This window comes from Hyalella azteca, unplaced genomic scaffold, assembly GCF_000764305.2.
Source record: "Hyalella azteca isolate HAZT.00-mixed unplaced genomic scaffold, Hazt_2.0.2 contig10098, whole genome shotgun sequence".
In the NCBI taxonomy this organism is placed as follows: Eukaryota; Metazoa; Arthropoda; class Malacostraca; order Amphipoda; family Hyalellidae; genus Hyalella; species Hyalella azteca.
Genome location: NW_025940147.1, coordinates 822,316 through 843,163, shown reverse-complemented (window position 1 = coordinate 843,163; position 20,848 = coordinate 822,316). Strand labels below are relative to the sequence as shown.

The window sequence follows — 20,848 nt, the reverse complement described above, 5'->3', positions numbered from 1 at the left end:
ACATCTTTTAGTATTTTCAGCTTTTACTGCAAACTCGAGTCTCATGATTATGCAAATTAAAAATTATTACGCTACCGCTGAACTTGATTAACTTAGTTTTTGTAAGCTCGTCTCGATAGATCTCCTATCCTGCTAACTGAGTCTAATTCAAAGTCGCATTTATTTTTTAATTTAAATCCGTTGTGTGGAAAATGAATCAGATTATGTACTATTTATTCGAATCAGATTACGTACCTACTCTTTACGCATAGCACTGGGCAATGACGATTTTTAGCGCATTTTCTCATTTATGAAAAAAATGCACTATTGTGCTCGCCATGTCAGTCCGTCTGTCTGTCCGTCCGTGACTTCATGTTTTCGTCGACGAGAAAATGCGCTCTCTGTCACTCACTGCAGTGAGTACTGAGTTATATTTTTTGTAATCTTACTACGAAAAATGAACAAATATTTTTCTTTAAAGTATTTCTCAGGTTGAATGTATGCTTCTTTAATTTAATAATAAAGTATTGTGTGTCCGTAAACGTTGTAGGCATAACCAAGTTGAGGACATTACGGCCGCTGCCTCCTGCACTGATGCGCCGCCCTCAATTTCGATTTGCACTGCTACGCAATGAAAATTTACAGACGCGGCAGCTTCTTATTTGGACTACCAGAAGTTGGGGCGACTCTAAATTTTGTTAGGGTATGAGCTGCTGGCCCGTCGCGACCGCTGATCCATTAGGTTCGTGGTGTGTTCATCTCGCACCTATAAGTATGGAGGCTCAGTAATGGCATGACTTGCTAGTGAAGGTGACTTGCTCTTTAATTATATCTGTCAACCCAATTTGCCAAGCCGATTTTTTTTACAATTTAGTTGAGCTCGTATCTATGATTTTTGACAGTCGTACTGGTGGTGCTTCTTGATTCCCTGCGTTGTATGTCCCGACAGACGGAAAAAAATTCCCCAATCCTTCCTGCAAAGTTTCAATTTTCACGAACTACGACAGCTGAGGTGTTGATTTTTAGTGAAGGTAGTTGCTAGAGGTGCAATATTTACTTACAAACGTCCCTGAAGCCTTATTCGTCATGAGAAGTCTTCACAAGTATTTTATTCAGTGCCCTTCACCAAAAAGCTTTTACGCTCAGCTTCTTGTGCCAAGTAAATGCTCAGTTTTTAAATTTGCTCAACTGGCTGGAGGAAAACTATCTACGTGGCTCTTTTACTGCCAAGAAATCTGCAGCCATCAATTAATTTTTTAAGGCAGCTTGGATGGGTATACTCTTCGTTCGACGTGGCCAAAAACCGTGTATTTGCATCAGACAAGGCTAGAGCAAAACGGAGTGCAATCTGTTCCCATTGGGTTTTATACGGTTTCCCGGCCGTTTCTTGGGCACGTACGAGATGGCGTCGTAGAGTAACTTCTCAATTCCCTCGATGATGTGAGTGTCTGCGAGTTCCTAACGGCGATTTTCTCGAACAGAAGTCGGCTTTGGGAGCAATAGTGCCGGAGCCCGCGTCGTTATAGCGAGCGTTCGGCCGGGCCAGAAGAGAACTAATGAGGAGTAACGAGCTCCACTTCTTCGAAGCTCTCGCGAGACCAACTCGCACATGGAGTTTCCTTCAGCGATTTTATAACTTCTCGCGTACGCGCTGCAATCTCGTGTCGTGGATGGCCTAATTAAAGATTTCAAGATTCCATATTGGGATTTTGAAAGCCTCGGAAACTCTGAAAGGTCAAATAAATTACCGCCTTTTTTTGGAAATTCTGTTACCGAATGGAATTAAAATTCACATGACTCGTCTTGGTCGCTTCAAATTTTTTTGATGAATTAGAAGACCTTGGGTCGCTCGATAAGTGATCAGAATTAAGCCAAGATCCGATCGTTGCTTTCATAGAGGTAGTTAAGATAATTAATTTCTAAAAGAGTTAATTTTTTTGACAATTTTGATGCGCCTTAGACTGAATTGCATGGAACCGACATGTCACCCATTGTCCTAGAATTGCTATTATAATAAGGCAGCTCATTTTAAGGCATATCTGACTGCGCCAAATGGCGAAAGTGACCGCCAAAGAAGGAACAAATTGTCCGGATTACGAAATCATTCTTCTGGCACACAAGCGCCCAAGTTGGCCTTTTGTGTCTCCGTGGGTCTTCAATGAAGGCCAGAACTGAGGCCTTTCTTTGGGGGACCTGCGAGCCTCGGCTCTTTACAGTTACACTTCGGGTGTGAAATGAAGTTTCAAATTTAGACTCCAGAGTGCGTTGAATCAAATGGCGAAATAACTGCTAACAAAACATTTTAATCTTTGTAAAAGAAATTGTCTCGCGAAATTAATGCTTGTGAGCTTGCCTAAGCATTTACTTTGTATAGAATATGTATTTAAGATGTATTTAATTGTATAAGAATGATTTACTCCGTACATGCAGTAGTTGCCACTCAGAAGTAATATTTGGTCGTCACCTCGATTCTGTTTGTTAAAAATGGGTGTCAGGATTATTCATCTTATAATTCGAACGTAGGCATTAACAACCTTATTTTTTTTAGTTACACCAAGAGTCAATAATTCGTTAAAAAATTTTACTTCGATATTTCACATCTCCCGCTCATATATTTGCAGGCTGCTTTCTCAGGCAAAAATTTTGATGAATTAAAAATAGGTACGTTTCACATGGATCTATTCTCACGAAATCAACTTTTTGGTTTGCGGGCTTAAGGTGTGGCACGCGAGAGATTACAAAAATAAATACTTGCAGAACTACTTTTACTTCAATGGTTCTTCTTCTAACTATGGCAAGTTTCAAGCTCCAATCAGAATTAAAGCATTTTTGGACCTTGCAAATATCTATCAGTCATTATTTTTTTGCCATTTTTTAGTGGCTCTATTTACCATATTATCCTACCTTACAATCAGATTTTTATTATTATGAAATAACGAACGTAGAATGCGGCCTGAAGAATCTGAGGAATGCAAGAACTATCGCTTTCAATTATAATTTTTCTCTGTAGCTCACTTGGAGTATTGTCGTAAGTTCGCAAGTTCTCTGCTTGCTTCGAAAATGAAGGTTTCAAATTAATGTTCGACAAGCATTGAAATTGAACACATTATGAAAAACCCAAATGTGTTTGGCTGAGGACACGATTATACGTGTCCCTGTCCTCGACCAATTAACTGAGTAAACGGAGACTGGAGCGTGGACAGCTGTTAAGTCACACGCTGTCCTCTAAACATTAACTGTATGGCCTCTTCCCAGAGGCTACCAGCTCGCAAAAATGCCTATTGTTCCTGCTGGCTCGAGGCTCGGAACGAGGAGTTTGCCAACTCGGAAGAACTGGGCCGTGTAATTGAAAAGCCGCCATTCGAGTGGCCATTGATGGGATTGTCCGCTGAATGAAGTGCGTGCCTCTGTATTCAACAAGCTGTGCTTTGTTGAAGACCTGAAGTATTGGTATGTTTTACTTGTACTTAGTGAAGGTAAAAAAGCATTGTAAAATATTTGACTTTGTTTAACGTTATGAGATCATGCTCGTTCAAGTGTTAGCTGTTCTGATGTCGAGAACAGATTGAAGTGATAGCTGTTAGGTGCGAGTTGCGTTATGTAAACTGCAATATTTAAATCCGTTATATATATGGCAATTTCATTGAAGACCAGAGAATTTGTTTTATTTGCAATTTTCTTATTAGTTTTTTCAATATATCGAACAATATTTTTAGTTTGAACTGGTAAATCGTCCAGTTCAAACTAAAAATATTGTTCGATATATTGAAAAAACTAATAAGAAAATTGCAAATAAAACAAATTCTCTGGTCTTCAATGAAACCTGCTTGAAAGAAGAAATTCTGCCAACCTATACTAATATATGGCAATGTGAACATTTGTATCAAAGATGTAGAAATTATGTCTTTAAGTCCTAAAGGAAATATTTCAAGCGGCATATCGAGGGTTTTGTAACGAGGATTTGTTAGATTAACTTAATGAATCCTATAAGCAAAATATTTTCTAGGTTTCACACTTCACAATGCTGTCATTAAAAAGAATTTGTTTCGTGCCTCGTAATGGGTCCACCTGTAACTAAATTACTCGAAATTATAGGGAGCTAAAAAGCTTCCGGGACGCGGAGTTTACTGTTGTTTGTTTGAAGCATGACGTAGTGTTTGTCCCGCTTGCGGTGCAATGTAATCCAGATACTGCCGTCTCCTCTAATTGCATTGAGGACAAAATTAGAAATGTAATCAGCGTTTGATTGTTGACGGTATACGGCGCCTGTTTGTCTCAAGCCTTTATCGGAGCTCATTCAAAAACTCGTTTGTAAGCAGATGTGGGTTACCAGCCCTCGGAGACGTTTGCAAATAATCCTTTTCTTCGTTACAAACATCCGATCGTGTCAAGTCCATGAATATTTGAACGCATGCACTCTGCACAATGACCAAGGATCGCTTTCCAGCTACACGTAGAGATGAAGATCTGAATAGATTATTTGAGACGATTTTACCGTCCTCCGTAATTTGTCACAATGTACAACCTAGAAACTAAGTCTTTTTATTATATTATATTTGTGTATTTATTTATGCAAACTACATTATTTCATTTATATTTATTTCATTATTTACTTTATTAATTTCATTTATAAATGGCATGGTACATTTCTCCCATGAGTAAAATTTAAATCATCATAAATGTTTGCTCCTGACAACGCATTATATTTGAGAATTCCTTCATCTAATTCCTTCAACAATCCTGATGAAACTCCGAAGAGATTAGTGTTAATCAAGGAATTGCTTATTTATAACCTCATAGAAATTCATGCTTTTTCAAAAAGCCGCTTTTAAATTTGAATGGAATTATAATTCCCTCGGTGTATAATTTGAATTTACAAAATAAAAAACCTATGTTGAATTATTCAATCTACCTCAAGTTTTACACCGACTCACAATTGCACTGTCAAGTTTTGCAAAATTCTGTCGACAGAAGTAAAATTCTGTTTGTCTCTCTTGACAAAATTGATGACAATTCCTGATCGAGTGGTGAAATCACTGGAAAAAAAACAAGATGTAGATTATAGTAAACTTGAAGGTTAGCCCGACTTTGCTCGGGATCAATAAACTCTGTATTTTTTAATGCCGGTATCCCGAATCCTGTTTAATTAGAATGAATTGAATGTATAGTAAATGAAGCAAAGCCTGTTTAAACCATTTTAAACATGAAAATTGCATTGAAATCTGATTTGACTATCGCTTATAAATATGACAAAAAATAAATTGCGTCCGTCTCGTATATTATATTCGATCATTTTTATGGAGCCAATGCTTCACTCCCATTTTTGAAATGCCTTGCTATTCTCCTAAGTATATATTTTTAGGCTCGGGTAATATCACGGCTCGGAAATTGCACGCGACCGAGCAGCCCCCTTGCATGTATTTACGGCGACGAAATATTTACGGGTAGTATTTTATACTACATGCCGCTTTGATGACGTTTCAATCAAGCATATAAAAGCATGCTAACGTGCTTGTAAGCGATTTAACGCATTACAATGTTTGCTGATCAATATCCTTTTGCAGAGATTTTCTTTTATCCTTCGACAAAAGTTCATCTCGTATTTTATGAGCAGCTTTTATGGAAGCACAGCACCGCCAAATGTGGCGAAGAGAATAATGTCATGCATACATAGCACAATGAGGATGCATCTCGAAGTAATTAATGAGACTATCGAATAGAGTCACAAGTTAAAAGAAATCCTCGTAGGAGCTTCTAGTGCTCTTATCATCAGCTCGGCACTCATCATGACCTTGATGTGAACATCTGCTTTGTCAATTGTATACCTTGTATACAATGCAGATTAAGTTCCTGATCATAATTTCGAATGAAAATCAATTGCTTGGAATTAATTAGAATACCACAGCATAAAACGAGGCTGACTACCAACAGATTAAAACGAGATACTCGGTCGTTAAGGAGCTTATCTCAATATTTGTAGATCTTCAGATTAGAAATATCATTGAATCTTTTCCTGTCTTCGTGGTGAGAAATTTCAGATACCTACCAGGGTTTTTCTCTCACTCGCAACTACAGCATGAAATTGATTATAATTTTTTTTTCGCTTATTATTATTATTATTATCTTTTTGGATACTCCTTAATTTTCACGGATAAAATGTATTTTTCAAAAGTACTTCTAATTTAATTATAATTTTTTATCGCTTACGTAATGTGTTCTGTCGAAAATTCCTTTGTTCTCGTTATTCTAGTTCATTGGTCTCGTATGAAGCTTGCCGATATTGAACCGACCAGTCTTCATCACTAGCACTCCCGCACCCTCAGGAGGCTCTTCAATAATTCCTACTTCCTTCAGTGAAGCTGCGTCTTCGCATCCATCGCCGGTGCTCTCGCTAGAGCGCGTCTCCGCGATGCGCGCCGCTTGCCGTACAAACGACCGCGAATAAACTTCTTGCGCCGGCAAACGTGCTCAGCGCAGCGTAAAAACCTCCAAGTTTGGTGGCAGTCCCGCTCCTGCTGCTGCAGCTTTTCCCTCAGATTTACATCTTGACCATAGCTTTTTGATATGCAATCGCGTGTGAACGTCCTGGCCAATGGCGCGGAACTCAGCAAATCTGTCCCAAGAACCAACAGTTGATTGGTCAACATCGGTAGCCTGCGCTTTATATTGCCATCTATCTCTCACTCGCGTAACAGTGGATGCCTTCGCTGGAAAATCTCGAATTTATGCCATTGTTGACGCTCTTTGGCGTGCTACTGTTGGCATTCCTAGTAAATGGTATATTGAAGCGGCCAGAATTTTTAAATGTTTACTGGTTGAAAAATTTGCATTTTCTGTCTTTTGTAATCAAAAATTTTCCTTCTAATAGATGATTTTGCTTTCTAAGTTTGGCACCAATGTTCATAGTAGTAATTATTCGTCTTGAGTTATTTTGTGATAACTCTGTGGGGATAAAACAATTATGGAACCTGAACGTGCAAATATTTTCAGTTTTCTTCACATGCAGTTACATTCACCTCTCTACTTAAGTAAAGAAATGATACCTACTCATTTCGATCCGCCCGTATCTCAATATTCCTAAAGTATTATCCCTCTCTTCGAGCTCTTCAGCACCATGTGCCAAGAGAAGATTTTCTCACAATGTATGACGGTTCCCTGAAATTCAGTTCGTTTCGATCAAAGTTTTTATGTTCATGGCGTCCATTTGGCAGATGCCGTAGCTCGTAGATCTCTGGTCGGCCCGGGTGGTCAGTTCTGGACGCTCTATTATTTGGCTCCAACTAAGAACTTCCCTTCTTTATTGCAGCACAACTTGTAAGTTCTGGCCCCGGTACTTCTCCTCCGCTGCCTCACAGAACCGCTCAGATAGAACCTGCTTGCCTCTATCCTCTCAAAGTTTTTTTTTAATTATTTCTGCTGTCATTTTTGATGCTGTGCCATGTAAACGTGATCCTTAAGAGCGTATTAAGAACATATGTTTTAAATACTGTCCGAAAAATAGCTTTATTACACGTATTCTTAGTTGAGCTCAAAGGAAAAAATTGTTATACACTAATGTTATGTATCGGTACAAGTCGTGTAAAAGTTGTAGAAAATGCAATCCTGTTACTAAATATATTTTTACCATTTTTCCCCATTTTTTTGCTTTTTTGGAAATGGAAATGAATTGTACATTATATTTGCTCAACTAAACATTAGTCTTGAATTTTTTGAACTATTGAATTAATTCAAGACATTGTTTCTAATCGACGGCCATTAATAAAAATTGAGAATTAACACTTTATTTAAGCTTGTTTTGGTACACTAGCTCTACATACACTCTTAATGGTTTGATTTATTCTAGCCCTCACTATCAACTCTCTCGCTCTTCACACAATTCGATTAAGCAATTTCAACACTTTTTATAGGAGTTGCGTGTATGCACGCGGTGTTATTGTTCCGCTAAAATAACACTTATTGTTGCGCTAAAATAACACTGCATAGCGCAGGTTCTACCACTCGAGGACCATTCGATCGTTCTAGGTGCGTTTTTGCTTCAACATCCCAACTATTTTTCTAATTGTTTTCTTTGTAGCAAGATCTCGGCACTTTTCCTTCGTCGGTAAACATGTTAGCAATTTGTTAACGCTCTTAAGAAATCCACATTGTAAAGCCGGCACTTTGGTGCGGCTCTTGGTAATCGCGTGAAAAACTTCCTTCCGCCCGCTTGTCCGCTAATTTTGTTTGTAGGCCTCCCCTCTTCCCGAAGCTGCACTGCCTACGGCTTTAATTAAATTACCTTAACGTATGCTGAAAGTATTTAGTTTTGTTAAACATAGTCTGAATTTCCAAGTTAAGTTTGAATGACGTTGATTAAACCTTCATACTCGCTATGCTCGCTGTATCAAGATGTAATCTGTTGATTTTGTAAGAATGTGTTGAAATCTGTGCGATTTGAGTCATGCCGGAACAAGATCGTTTGTGATCTTGTTCCGATTCTCTCAAGATCACAAGATCGTTCTCTCTTACGATCAATATTTGATCAATAACATGTGATATGTAATAGCATTGATATAGTAGAGTTAGATCACGCCTATTCAGGCAAATATGCGAGTGGCGGTTAAAAAATAATCGACGAGAGTGATCTGTGCCATGCTTCAATTTTCTTGGGTAGCATCATCAATAAGAAAGCATCTTTCCAGTCGACTGAATTCAATTTTGCATTATTATCGATGCTACGAGTTGCTTGTGTTGCCATCGTTGTTTATTTTGATGATCCGATGTGCGTTTACAATTCAAGCTCTTTGTAGTTTCTGCCACCAACTCATTGCTAGGATTGAAGTGCACTCGTTCCTGTTTTCCTCATCCTGCGTCGCCAGGCATCAATTATTTATAAGCTTCTGGTCGGAAGGGGTGGCCGAGGCGGACGCTCCTTGAGTGCACGGAAAATCTCTTAAATGCCGGAAACTGGATGCGGGAAATCGGGCGGTCTCACAGGCAGTGGCTTATGTTGTCACGAAATGCATTAATGACAGTCCTCGACGAACGATTCGCTCAACGTCATATTCATGACGAGTATTCCTGCTAAAATAATGTTGCAAATGCTAGGAGGTAGAACAAAGGAACGTCTCAATTGAGGTTCATACCGTTGATATTTTATTTTATTTTATACTAACTTACCAACGTTTTTCTGAAACTAATATTTGGTTTAGAATAAACAAAAGAAACCAGCTCGAAATCTGCTGTCGCTGCAGTTAGACGAGCTCACATTGAAAAACTAGTGCCTTATATCTTAATGATCAGAGGTATTTTTAGAAAACTCAGAAATCCTAATATAGTAGGGAAAATGGTACTTGTCGATTTAAATTGGTTTCCTCATGCAAAAATCTATAAATATTTTTAATTCAAGTCTTCTCATTGTATGTATTTTTATATACTGATAATTAGTTTTTATAGGTAAAATTATTAATTGGTCATTGAATTTGCATTTCTTGGAATATCGGGCTGTGTTATGACCTATGTAGATAGAACATTTTGTACTACAGTACGATTCAGTTCTACTTCTGTTTAGGACAATATTTTTTTTACAGGGGTGTAGATATATAACCCATTTCTCGGTCGTTACATAGGTATACTGTTTAACAGATGCTAGATGTCATTGTAATATCTTTATTTTTAATATCTTTCTCGATTCTCTTATGTATCTCTGATCCATTTTTTTTTCAAATTCCCCCCCTCTGAATAACACAATTCTGTCAATTTTACGTAGTACTCTGATAATGTTTCCTGGTTTCACATCAAGAAAGCTAGCGTGCCGTCGGCATCTGCAGAGCAGGTGCTCTTACCAAGTCATTTCACGTCTCTCTTTAATCCTGCTGACGATATCCAATTATTGTCTTCCATCTCGTACAAATCGTGGGAGAGGAGGTAATCCGATTATGTATAGCTTCATCTTTTATTCGCAGCTTAGGCAAATCTATTTTCTCCTAAAGACGATTAACGCAATGGGACATTTCCAGTCTGCGAACTCGCTGAGCTTTCCTAGCGATAAGATTAGCTTAATAATGTCCGTGTTTTTCTCTGGCACTGAATAAATTCCTGAGCGTATCCTACCGGCTCGGCTTGACGAGTTATTATTTCAACTTGGCAATCGTAGAATACGAGTGGAACTGAAAGCTGAATCGCGTGTTGCAAGTTGCTTAGAATTCAAACGTTATCTTTGAAAAAAAAACTTAAATGTTTAGTAGTACTTTCATAATATGACGAAAAATATATTTATACGCTACATGACGGCTTCTTTTCTGGTTAAAGTTTTGGAAAAATTTGTTTTTTGAATTTTTTGTTTTTATGAATTTCTTTTTTGGAGCGGAAATACAAATTCTGAAATCTGCACGACTTAATTATTTATTTTAAGCTATTGATGCTAATCTTATTGGATGGCCATCTTCAGACAGTTTGATCAGCTTAGTGCTTACAACAACGAAATTTTTTAAGCCTTATTTTCGTTAGTTAATAACGCCTTGTTGGGACTGCTGCTGAGCTCTCATTAAAATTGAGGCTTGTTTCAACTTTGAGTACCGCTAGAATGTTGCCAGATCTTTGCTATTCATTACAGTTCAGTGCTTCGATTTCCCCCAATGTCATCACAACATTTCTAACATTCATCAAGGGAAGAAAGATGAAGTTCTTACTTAGTGTGTTAGCCTAATGCAACTGGTGTTAGTGCGAAAATATTCAGCTAAAAATAATTTGTTTCGTAAATCTTGATTAGCCTTCTGACCAGTGACGAACAAGTTCATATACTTGTCAGAATTCTTCTAATTCCAGCAATTTTTGCCTCACTTTGAAATTCAAGTGAACGAGATGTTTGGCAACTGTGTGGTTATTGCGTAAATGTTTGCTATATCCATGGAAACTCGTTTGGAATCAATTTCAGTTGATATAAATGTGCAGTTAGGCGTTTTTGTATGTGGAATACTCAACGATTTTTCGCATTCACCAATACGTTGTGGTGGCGTGTACGCTTTGCATTTGTCCTACTTTTCTCATTGTGTTGCTTACCAATATATTCAACGTCTAATATGTTGCTATTAAGTTCTGTTTTTATTCATTGTTAATTATTCGCTTCAAGTTTACTCACATCGTAAAGTTTTTGCCAGTGAGATATCATCATTATCAGCTATTATGATCATCATCACCCTCTCTATTCATGTTCATTTAATTTCCCGAGTTACTCTGTTATATCCTGTGCGCACAATACATCCTGCCTAGCGCAGAGTGCACGTCTTGGAGAGCAATTAAACAGTTGCGTGGGTCGGCCCCATGCAGCCGAGGGCCCCATTACTAAGAGGGCTCAATGGGCCCGGACCCTTCCTAGGGCCGGTCCAGTGAAGCACGGCTTGTCACTTCAAGTTTTCCCTCGACGCTAATTTTGACTCCTGCAAATTGTACGGCTGCCGCGGCCGTGTTTGCTGTTCCATGAATATGAGATCGTCTTGTCTGTTTTACGCAGAAATATTGTTAAAGAGAATATGCTGTATAAATTTATAGTATACTAAGGATGAAATGTTTATACTTGCTGAGAATGGTGTATTGGATCCACCAGGCTCCCTCAAATTAATAAGTGATAGTTTGTAGGGTGCGGAAAATGTGTTAAGTGTGCGCTGTCCTTGGCAAGCTATTTTTTGTTGAAGCAAATTCGTGCTGTGCCACATATACCAAAAGATATTTTAAATTTTCTCTCTGATCTTTGATAATTTCCATGTACACCCTCATAATATTTATCGGCTTTTATTTCCGCATCTGCCCAAGGTGCAAATCCAATGTTGAGCAATTTACTCATGGACGGTGAGAAGTGACGATGAAACCAACCCGGCTTTAGGTATGAATTGGCCCTAAAATAAGTCACTTTGTGTACATTTTCATGGTGTGGTGAAATACAATTAATGAGAAAACCTTATTATTCGAGCACGTTTGTCTGAATAATTCGCAGTAATAAAAGTGAGCTTGAATGATGCCGTACATGTAACTATAATACAAGATGTTTGTTGATTTTCAATAGATAACTAATCAATGTATAGGATCTAAATATATTTTGTTAGAATATATTTTCATTCGCCCGCCATATTGCGCTACGAATACTCCCAGCCACTACCGTGGACGAGAGCTGCCGGCTGCGTGTTAATCGAGTGAGCATCGATCCTGCCTCGCATTGCCGAGCCCACAATTAACGAGCGCTAACCTACTACTTCCTCGGTGAATATCAGCTCTGCCCCACAGCGAGCACTCGAATTAATGGCATCAATTTTATTTAGAATCATCGCTCGTGATGGTGTTCACCGCACTTCATGAATTCTAATTGAACGAACGTCGGCGATCGTGCTTGTTTTATACGCCAATCACGAGCCATAAAATTGGTGCTCTACGCTAGCCATGGCGGGCTAAGCGTCATTTATTTCCTCAGGGAAAGTTCCGTGTGTGAAATTTATTACTTTCCATACCGCCTATCGGAGGGGGAAGCCTTTCATGCTTTTACTCTAAATGTTTTTGGCGACCGCTGATATTTTGCTTAACGGTCTAATACAATATATGTGAGCGATGCTAGTATATGCCTCATCAACCTGGAAGTTTGAGAACTCTCAAATTAAAGAAAATCGAACAATTTAATGGCATAAGATTTCTTTTTATCCGAACCCAACCTCATCAATCGTTAAGCCTTTTGTAGGTTTATTTTTATTTGCACCTTTTCTTATATTAATACTGAAATGCATGATTACTATACTGTCCATATTCAACTGAACTTAATATAAATAATCGCAGAAAATAATTTAAATGTAAAATTATGTTTTTCCATTTTAGTTTGATCTTATATCCTCGTTAATAATCTGCAAACTCAATATCACCTCGCAGTCCTCGAATATCAGGTGAGGATCACACTGCGTTGTTGCTGCATGTGCCATAGAGCATCCGCGTCTCGAGTTGCTGGTTTATTATTCAGGTGAAGGCGCTTCTCTTTCGGCACGCTTTTGATGCACTCTGGTAATCCCTCTTTTGCTTTGCTGGCAGTCTTTTATCCCGTCCATAATTGAGTATTTCTTTACACGCATTCGCTGCCGTGGAAAACACTCTTGTGTGCTCAGCTTTTGATGCGTGATCAACGCTCCGGTCATCACCTTGCGGGTCCCAACGTCGAGCGTTCATTACGGGTCCAACATTGTAAATGTTCCCTCCACCCGCACGCGCTGGAGGGGCTATGTTGGGGCCAGGAAAAAGCCGTGTCAGATTTCTGATCCTGTGAGCGATAGCTACGAGTGTTGAGATTTCGAACTCCGTTTTGGCTTGTTCTGGTGGGATGCTGGAAAGTTGGGATTTAGTTGAAAAATAAATCACGATGAATATACCAGTGCAAGAGGTTCGCGTAAACGTATGGTGTAACAATCGCTCCTTTGAAATAAGCATGTTGCATTGTTGCAAGTCCTTTCAAATGAGACGGATGTTGAAATGGTATTTCGACTAATTGGATGTTAATTGACCTGACAAGAGAAGGCTGCATACAGGGGATGGACAAAATAAGGAAATACCTGAATAAAATTACTACCCTGGCCAGGCATTCGACCTCCTCTGATAGAGTTGGTCTCGGAGCTGATATGTGAGAGAACGTAGACTTTCGTCAGATACGGAGATGGCCTGTGAACGTAGACTTTTCTTCAGAAAGTCGAGCGCACATTTTGACTCGGACGCATACTGCCAGCCATGGGGTATATATTTTAGTATGGTATAGTTCTTCTTATGCGGCAAGTACAGCCTCAATTCTCCGAGGTATTGATTCATACAAATTGTGAATTGTTTCCAAATGAATTATAACCCATTCTTCAGTGCACCATCTGCAAATGTATAGACTCGGGCAGAGGTCGGAAATGAGGTAAACGATAATTCGTCTGAAAAATTACATGTCTCAACTGCTCGAGGTATTGAGGGACCAATTCAGGAAGTTTTTACTCAACTCTAATTGTTTGAAGCATTTATAGTTGAGACCAGAGTTTTTCTTATTGCAGCTATTCCATAGAACTCAAATTTTTGCAGCTCCCGATGATCAGTTTTTTGAAAGCTGTGTTTTGTTTGGTGTTCATTGACGTTTGTTGTAATTTTAAAAGCCGTAATTTTTCGATTTCCCATAACAAGTTTATTAATTGACTGACGGCCTCTCCCTGACAACTTCAACTTTCGGCCATACCCGTGCTTTGCTGATGACATTTTTCCAATCTTCCATGAGCTTTTCATTTGTCATTACTTCTGAGGCAGTACCTCTTGAAACTTCAAGCATTCGTGAACTTTCTGTCACCCTAGCACCTGCCGTTCCAGCACCAACAATTTGGACTCTTTGAATGTAGGAGAGGTTTGCCATTTTTATGTCAAACTTCACAAACCATAAATATCGGTAAAAGCATAATATCAATTGGAGCCAATAATAAATAGAATAGGAACTATAAACAATGAAAAAAACAAGTTTACAGTGTTTATAACATGGTCACTGATTATGATCTCAAAATGTAAGGCGAGTCCCTTGTTTGTCAAACCCCTGTATGTAGCGGCGCTTTTACTCTGAGCTCATGTCCCACCACGGGTCCGTATTAAAAATGTCCGCGCTTTTAAAAGCGGCTTCCAGTCGGCTTTTCTGTGACAACGGAAATCTGTGATTCCAGTAACGAAATTTATTAATTTATTCAGTTCAATGTGAAAGTAGTGAAAGGAGATTTTTCCCAAATTAGCATGTAGAGCTCTCTTTAGAGTGTCCATCAGTCGACAGAAAGCATTAATGGACTTGATATGCCTTGGTTTTCTGTTTTGCCGGCGTCATGCTCGACATAACTTTAACCTTCCACATGCTCATCGCTAATTGAACCTAGATGGTCTGTAAATAAATTCTGCCGTGAATGCAGAAGTGGAGCTTTATAAAAATGTCTTGTTTAGTCCGCGCCCCTGCCAGTCCTCGTGGAACCATTGTAAACGTAGCTGAGAAAATGTTGTTATGCGCTGTTCGTTTCATTTAGGCGATTGGCAAAATTTTAATTTTCGCGCGTAATTCAAAAGTCGTGAAGCTCGTACAGTAATGGTCTCTCCAATTCATTCATACAGCTTCAGAATATTTAAGAATCAATATCAATGTGCAGCAGAGTTCTTTCTTTTATATACTAATTTACATTTAAAATTTTTAACTTATCTTCTCTAATTTTGAACTTTTCTTACTCCTTACTCTTTCTAGAAATTTTGGACTCGATGGTTTGAGTTAAAAAAGTTTAAACAGAGGTCTGGTTCCAAAATTCGTGTTATCTAACTCTTGCTTCCTAGTATCGGAACCATCGTCGCGAAATGCATTCATGGACTTTTTGGTTGGCACCTCTGAAAAAGCTCATGATGAACTGGTATCGCGGATCAAAAGATTAAACTCAATATTTGACTTGCCAAATTTTCGTATTTTGCATGCAAATCTGCTTTGCCACTCGGTCAATGCTTACTTTGCGAAGACTGAACTGTACAAAAGATCACGTAGGTCTATATGTGTTGTGTTTGGCTCATCTATAATTTCTTGATTTGTTCCTTCCATCCGAACCATTTATCCAAAACATTGCGATCGTGTCGATCGCAACGTTAATGCGTGGCAATCCATTGTTCATTCGTGACGATTTAGCTTGAAAAAATATTTACGGACGTTCTAAATAACAAATACTATTCACGTGCAGCGAGCAGGTAAGCAGGATGAACGTGCCTGAAGTAGTTAGGAGCCAGCACGTTTTACTGCAATACGGCGGCGGTATCTTTGGTTCTTGTCTCAGTGTTGCTATTCTGGTTGCCGCCCTCCCTCAGCTCGAGCGTGCGAACTGCTTTCGTTGCTTCACCTCAGCTTTCGTTGCTTCACCTCAGCTTTCGTTGCTTCACCTCAGCTTTCGTTGCTTCACCTCTTGCTGGGGTCCTGCTTCATCATGCACTCTCCTGACGCATGTTATGACAAGAAGTATTATCTTGCTGAAGGCTCGAAGCGACTAAATAACAATGGATTATGAAACGGACATCCCACACGTGACAAGGATTTATACCTTTGTTATTGAGCTTTGTTCGAAGGCAGTAGACAAGTATAAGTATTATTTTTTTACATGGAAGTTACACTGAAATTTTCAGGGGGGCTTTATTAACATCATTCGATAGTTTTAAAACTTTACCAAGTTTAAAACTTTATTGTTTTCTGCACCCTCACAAGAAACGTCGAATGGCGTGTGGACCAAATAGCGCGCTTAACCTTGGCCACGATTGCTTGGCTGATCTTGTCGTGTACCGCGCACCTTGTCACTCCAGTCGTGTACCGCGCACCTTGTCACTCCAGTCGTGTACCTGTCTCTTATACACATCTAGATGTGTATAAGAGACAGNTGTACCGCGCACCTTGTCACTCCAGTCGTGTACCGCGCACCTTGTCACTCCAGTCGTGTACCGCGTACCTTGTCACTCCAGTCGTGTACCGCGCACCTTGTCACTCCAGTCGTGTACCGCGTACCTTGTCACTCCAGTCGTGTACCGCGTACCGCATCACTCCAGTCGTGTACCGCGCGTGTCACTCCAGTCGTGCAGCGTGTCACCTCAGTCGTGTATTGTCTCTGTAACAATAGCGTTGGAAAGAGGCGGTGCTGTGTTCTGCGCAATGCGATAGGATGAGTTCACTCGATACCAACCGACAACTTGCCTGGTCTCATCGTGCTCTGGCTTTGCCCATGTGCATGCATGCATTGCATACATTTTTATACATGTTCCAGCTGATACCGCCTAAATGGTGAACAAAGAAACCCGCTTTAAAAGCGCTACGAGCTTGTAGTTCTCGTATTATTTGGACTACAACAACACAAACGAGTTTCAAATTTCGATTCGACGGCGCAATATCTACAAAAGTGTGAAGAGTAACGAAATTTTTTTCAGAAAAGCTGTATATTGATATTAAAGTGTATTAATGGATCTTGATTTTCTCTAATTTTTATTATGAAATAACACGGATAACCAAAAGAACATTCACGCGTGGATCTGGCAATGGACTATTCATCATTTATTGTATACTCTATCTATTTATATATTAACTTTAATTACGTTTAAAATCTCTTGTTGCATTAGAAAATTTAATAGTCACAATACGTTTTGAGAGACGAATATTATGTTGGGCTTCTCATAGCACGAGAGTAGCCGTTCATGTCACCACCGTTCATTCAATTACGTAAAAGTTCAATTTAGCTTATGAAATTAGCGATCGCATTCCTGACTGCCGCATCTAGACTTGCGTCACGTTTTAGTAACACAATTATCTCTGAGCGATCCTCGGTATAATGTCAATATTGCTCTTTGCGTGTAGCAAATGATGCCGCCGTGCCGCTGCTCGTCGCACCACAGATGTTGCATAATTTTTGTGATTGTCACACGCTGTTTTAGCATTTATTGTACCCGAACGTGAAGCTTAAAATTCTTTGCGATGGAGCACGCATTTTAGGACGTATATCGGCATTTGATTTATATGCGCTGACCAGAGTCGCCGTGAATGAAAGATTTCAGGATCGATAACTTCTTCCCATTTATTTCTGACACATTTTAGATGCTCACACTTTTATCGTTGGTGTGGCGTTATGATGAGTGGTTTTTGGGTAAGACTTATGAGGAACATTTTATGCGACTTTTACTGCAGGCACGCGACAGAGCAGTGCCATGACTCAACAATAGATGGAGGAGCTCGCATGGCCATACCATCGAGTCTCCAGGCCGTTTCCGTTTAGATGAAGCAAGAAGCTCAGTTGCCATGGAGATTTATTTATATTTCGCGTGTTGCGATAGGCACACTTTGTTGCGGCGGAGATTTAGCGGCTGGAAGGCGTAACTTGGCCGGCCTACTGCAATTTATGCTTGATGAATGGCCTCCTGATGGGCGCATGATTCAGCGAGCCTTCATGTCTTGGGTTAGGCTTCTCTCACTCTCTAGGGACCATCTCTCGTCCATGGGGGAAAACATTTTCATGGGATGTTCCAGTTTAGAGTTTCGTGATTGAAGAAAAGTACATTTTGGGTTACTATAAATTTGTGATAACTTGAAATAACTCGATAGAAAGAAAATAACTCGATAGAAACTTCAAAATTTACTCGACTAGTACAACCAAAAATTATCTATATCTCACTATGTGTTCCAGAAATCTTCAGACAAAGAAAAGCTAGTGTCTAGCAGGAGTAACTTCATACCAGGCAAGAAGTTTTGAGTGCATTTTCTCACGACGTCGATCGATGAGTCCTAAGACTAGTCACAAGACATAAATCTAACTATAGCACCCTTTATTTCTGACTTTTTCTATGAGTGGTAAATCGATTATTACCTATTGCAGCTGGGTTACTTTGGGGTGCTGCAATATCCACAATTATCTCTCTAATAACCCGCCATCCGCCCACCCGTAACCAGTCTCGGGAGGTCAATTGGGCAGCTGTGTTGCCTTCATTGTATCTTGCCCTATAATCGTGCTGGCAACATCAGCGCAGCATTATCCGTACTTGCTGCACCTCGCTAACGACCCATTTATGGCCCGCTGAATATAGATTGTATCCTCTCCCGTTGCCGCTACCCACGACCAGCATTCTGTCTGTATGCATGCGAGCGAAAGCCTTCATAGCTTCCTGGTTGAGGGAACCATGGACGTGTGATTAACCTAAGCATTCAAGTTGAATAACCGTATGATTAAGTGATAAACTTCCATCATTACGGTTCCTAATGAGTGGTGCTTGAAATTTATTGTACCTCACATTTCTCAAGGTAATCGTTAAAAGGATGTTAGGATCATTCATACATCAAATATTTATAATTTTTCAACTTTACTACACACCAACCACTATTTACCAGTGGATTTGAGTTGTAACTATTGCATTGATTTCCTTAAAGAAGTCTGGGAACTGACAAGTTCTTCTTACGTTACATGGCAGGAAAGCGTTGATGGTCATTGCCAATGCCTTCACGGTAAATATGTTACTGACCATTACGTCCATTAATTAACCATCACGACATGGTATGTGTCCTGATAACTAGATGTGAAGTTACCAAATATTCAGGCAATATTTACGAACACCTAATACATCCATAAGGTTGTATATATATAGATATCCCAGATTCTGGTCAATTTCCTGCATGCTAGGAGGTTGCCGGTGCCGCCACGCCCCCCGACGCGAGCCTGGCTCGTCCCATTTACGGTTCCGGAGCCGGACGCCGCGCCGCTGCGATCATTTCCGAAGAACATCCCAGGAATTATTCGACCTCAACCCAATACGGGAGCCATTTGCCCCGAATGACATTTGCTCAGAGGTTGCGTCGAGAAATTCAATGCTGTTTTATTAAATAGATTTGTGATTTTATTGAGTGGCCAATTAAGTTATTGTCACTATGGTTGTGTCGTTCACCAGCTGTGTCAGAAATTCAATGATAATTTCTTAAACAGTTTTTTGTTTTTATTGATTGGCTAAGCTATTGTCAGTAGGACTGTATGGTTCACCTGCTTTCCTCGTAATGGGAGAGCCCTAAACGGCCATGGTGCAATTCAATCTGTAAATTTTAGTCCAATTTAATTCATTTTACTCCCGTTAGCCCGGATAATTGAGTTGAAACATAATCCCAACTGTAAACATGAGTTAATTATTTTTGTAAGGTACTTAGTTTATCTTCATTATTCTAATTTTTGACTTAGAATCTATTCGTGCTATACTAACTTAAAGATTTTGATTTGAAGCCTATATGTCTCACTCATTATTTGACCATCTCTATTTTACTACCGTCTGTTCAATGACCGGCCATGAATGGCCAAGGTTTTCCTAAAGTATATAGCAGCATTGCGAGGGGCCAAGCATCCGTTGTTTAGTGCTCGAAAGTTGGCGAGCAATGAACTCCCAAGGGAATAACTGCCCCAAAACTCGCGTCTGGCGGAAGATTGAAATGACCACAGCGGCCACAGCAAACCTTACTTGAGATACATGGCGCTGCCGCCACTATTCTCATCGCTCGTACACCATTACGTTCCGAGCTTAGGCCGGGCTTTTTTCTGATCTCCAAGCACTGTTTTTCATGCTTTATGCTATCGTTGTTCTTTTCGAGCAAGAGCTGTAGAAAGGCAGTATCTAAAAGCTCTGAAATTTTTTATGATCATGACTGGGGAATTTTTTCAGATTAAATTAATTAAACGTATTTATCTGAGATATGTATCTATATTCAGTAAGAAAAATACAATTTGGTTGAGGAATCAATCTCAAAAATGTTGGTCGAAACTACTTTTTCTTCCATATTTTCCCCTCATTTATAAGTGCCTTTTACCATCAAATAAATTACACAAAATTAATTCCTACACTAAGTGTGAACCCTTCATTCAAAATTCAACTCAGTTTTTGTACGACTACGTTTGTTTTCAAAATACGTTTTTGACTATTAATAAAGTTTTCCGTCGAATTTAGGACGTTCAATAAATAGTTGAGTTTACCACCCTCGCTGCCTAGGGTGGAGCGGCCATTCTTCTCGTGGACTTGGCTCGTAAAAAGCTTTCGTTTATGCTTGCAAAAGTATTAAATTCAGGCCGCGTCCGGAGTCAGCTCACAAGTTGGCGCAAGTGAATTTCAGTGCCGCCCTGAAATATCTGAGCTCAGCACGTGATGTCTCTCGTCCCTGCCATTGAATCTAATGGGTTCCAATGAAAAATTTTACTCGTTACATAAAATGAGTTTTAGAGTGAGAGAGTTTTAGTTGCGTTTGTACTTAATCAAGGGAATGTTAGTAGAAAAGGTTGATAAAAATAAATTAAAATGTGTGCTCTCGGTAAATTTTTACGGTTTAATCAGAATGATG

The 20,848-nt window shown here is 39.4% G+C and overlaps 1 long non-coding RNA gene across 1 annotated transcript in view; it reads left to right on the top strand.

Moving 5' to 3' along the window:
- LOC125178481 overlaps positions 1 to 20,848 on the top strand; it is a 138,867-nt gene that overhangs the window by 10,609 nt on the left and 107,410 nt on the right. The gene's annotated exons all lie outside the window — the stretch shown is intronic.